This window comes from Cricetulus griseus, chromosome 4, assembly GCF_003668045.3.
Source record: "Cricetulus griseus strain 17A/GY chromosome 4, alternate assembly CriGri-PICRH-1.0, whole genome shotgun sequence".
Taxonomy (NCBI): domain Eukaryota; kingdom Metazoa; phylum Chordata; class Mammalia; order Rodentia; family Cricetidae; genus Cricetulus; species Cricetulus griseus.
The window spans coordinates 200,419,106-200,422,620 of NC_048597.1; the positions used below are offsets into that span (position 1 = coordinate 200,419,106).

The 3,515-nt window shown below is 37.6% G+C and overlaps 1 pseudogene; it reads left to right on the top strand.

Moving 5' to 3' along the window:
- The first annotated feature begins 313 nt into the window (after positions 1–313).
- LOC100755807 lies at positions 314–732 on the top strand (annotated as a pseudogene).
- The last annotated feature ends 2,783 nt before the right edge of the window (positions 733–3,515 follow it).

A 3,515-nucleotide genomic window follows, 5' to 3' on the forward strand; every position in this document is an offset into this window, starting at 1 on the left:
AAAAGTCTCAAAATAAATACTTGCTGCAAATCGCATATGTGTGTATAATTATAGTATATCCTACTAATATGTATAGATGCTATATGTCAATTGAATTTTAAAGGAATTTCCATGTAAACATCATTAGTGATCCTTCTAGAAGTCATTTACAGGAATAAAATGTACTTAAATGGTGCTTGCAAGCAGTTTCTTTGAATGGCTCAAGCTTTCTGTAGAGCTATGTATAACAAAATTGTCTGCACTGTAGATATATTAAGAAGATTCTGTAATGTGATATAAAATAATATTCTCGACTTGTGACCCAGCTTTCCTTCCCACAATCCCTCACTCCCTTCCTTTCCAATTTGGGCCAGGCAGAATGGCTCCTGCAAAGAAGGGGGGTGAGAAGAAGGGCCATTCTGCCATCAACGAGGTGGTGACCCGAGAATATACAATTAACATTCACAAGTGCGTCCATGGCTTGGGCTTCAAGAAGCTGCTCTTCGGGCACTCAAAAAAATCCGGAAATTTGCCACGAAGGAGATGGGGACTCCAGATGTGTGCACTGATACCAGGCTTAATAAAGCCATCTGGGCCAAAGGAATAAGGAATGTTCCATACTGTATCCGTGTACATTTGTTCAGAAACCATAATGAGGATGAGGAATCACCAAACAAGCTGTACACATTGGTAACCTACCTGCCTGTTACCACATTCAAAAATCTACAGACAGTCAATGTGGATGAGAACTAATCTGCTGAATACAAATAAAGTTGGAGAACTGCAAAAAATATTACTATTCTCATTAGTATTGTCTCTACAGACATTATCACTAATAAGTATTCGAAGAGATATCTCATATGAAAATTACGTATTAGTGTGCTAGAGAAACAACTCGGTGGTTAAACAGCAAGACCAAATATCCATACTAAGAAGCAAAATAAATGTCCTAAGTCCAGATACCTACATCACATCATAAAACCAAAAAACAAATAACAACAAAACATGAAAAATTTGACCATATATCACCTCTAGAAACTAGCATAACCATAATAATATTTCCTGAGATAAGCAAATTAGCAAGTACTTCAAAATAGCAATTATAATTATATTCAAAGTTGTTATGAATATATGTATGAATTAATACCATAAAAATACAGTGGATGAAAAATAAAAATAATTCAAGATATGAAAACATAATTAAATAAAAAGGCAATATCTAAAGAAAAGTCAAACTGAAATAAAACTCAACATGAAAAAACTCAGGAAATTAAACCAAGATCTCAAAGTAATGGCTCACCAACAGGCTGAAGTAGAAGAGAAAATAAGAGGTCTCAAAGACAAGGCAGAAGAAATGAGTCAATCAAAGGTCCTGACTAAGTCCTGCCCCAAATGATGTGAGGACTTGGATGATCCCCCATGAGAGGGAGGCCTCACCCTCTCTGGTGAGTGGATGGGGGTGGGATGGGGAGATGAGGGTCATGGGAGGAAAGAAGGGAGAGGAACCTGGGATTGGTATGTATAATAAAATTGTTTTTAATTTAAATAAAAGTTAATAAAAAATAAAAATATAAAGGCAGGCCTATTGGAAAAATACCTAACTTTGTATCAGAGAACTGAAAGCCAGGGGAGCCTATATTGATGTTCTACAGGTTCTAAAAGACCACAAACGCAAGCTCAGACTACTGTACCCAGTAAAATATCAGTCATAATCAAAATAAAATGGAAAAGGTTTCATGATGAAAACAGATTTAAGGAATTTAAAGGTCTTCTAAACCATCTCTATAGAGCATACTTGAAGAAATGCTTCAGTCTGAAGAAAAGATTAAACCCAAGAGGAAACAAGGAATAAATAATCCCAAAACAGTTAGTCAAAAGGGGTATAATAAAACAATACCACCGCAACAACAAAATAAATTGAATTAATAAATAAACATTGGTCAACAATAATTCTAAATATTAATTGTCTTGATTCCCCTTAAGAAAAAGGCATAATTGAAGAGATTGCATTAGCAAAGAGGACCCATCTTTCTGCTGCCTCCAAGAAACACCTCACCATCAATGATAGATATCACTCTGGTATAAAAGAAAAAGAAAAGGTATTCTATCAGGTGGTGGTAGCACACGCCTTTAATTTGAGCACTCATAAGGCAGAGACAGAAGGATCTCTGAGTTCAAGGCCAGCCTCATCTACAGAGCGAGTTCCAGGATAGCCAGGGCTACACAGAGTAACCTTGCCTCAAGAGAGAGAGAGAGAGAGAGAGAGAGAGAGAGAGAGAGAAGGAGGAAGAGAGGGAGAGAAAGAGAAAGAAAAGATATCCTAAGCAAACGGAACAAAGAACCAAACAAGTATATCTATTGATGCATTAATTAGTCTATGAGTATAAAAATAAGTAATTTAGCCGGGCGTTGGTGGCGCACGCCTTTAATCCCAGCACTCGGGAGGCAGAGGCAGGGGGGTCTTTGTGAGTTCAAGGCCCGCCTGATCTCCAGAATGAGTGCCAAAGCTACACAGAGAAACCCTGTCTCAAAAAAACAAAACAAAAAAAAAAAGGTAACTTATCAGGCTGTTTAATAGTGCTCCAGTTTAACAGATTCTTAGCTTCTTAGCAGTAAATTTTTCACTAAGGCCTATGACCTATCCAGTTATGAGTTCTTGGCCCAGTGTCTTAGTATTGCTGTGAAGAGACACCATGACCACAGAAACTCTTACTAAAGAAAACAAAACAACACCAACAAAAGAACATTTAATTGAGACTGGTTTACAGTTTCAGAGGTAAAGGAGTTGTGATGAAGTTGTGCCAAATAGTTACAACTGACCCAATGATTTGTGAAGGTGGATGGGGGAACTGGACAGAAGGTTGGACTGTGGGGACAGGAGACTGAAAGCAGTCTGCTCAGTTTGAGCACACCCTGCTGGTCATGGACAGATCTCACTCAGAGACTCACTTCTGAAGGCCTCATTCCATGTCCCAGGTTTAATTTCTCCCAAGATGCCACCACTCAATATCGTCTTGATGTACTGTGTGTTTTATTGAAAGTACAAAATGAAAGGGCTCTTTTAATCATCTACTTTGTTTTGACTGTTGCTATGAAAGCATTAAAACATATTGTGTGTTCCTCAAGAGCTTTTGTTTGCTTGGGTGGTTGGTTTAGGTTTGGGGTTGGGTTGATTGGTTTGGTTTGGTTTGGTTCATTGGTTTAGGTTTGGAGTTTTTGTTTGTTTGTTTGTTTTGTTTTGTTTGCCTTGTTTTGTTTTGTTTGTTTGTTTGTTTGGTTGGTTGGTTTGGTTCTAGAAAAGCTGAGAAAAATAAAGGCAACATTACTCAATTCTTTTCCATCCTCAGGCTCACACCCTTAGTTCTCTGTACCTGTGTTTTCTTGTTTGCTTCTTGAGCACTTTCATATAACACTGATTCTGATTTATTTTATCACTGCCACAAACCTTCGAGCCAAATGCCTTCCAGGAGAATGGTGAACATAAAAAAATCTTGAAACTTTAGCAACAAATGTTGATCCAGACTTTTTGTTACATA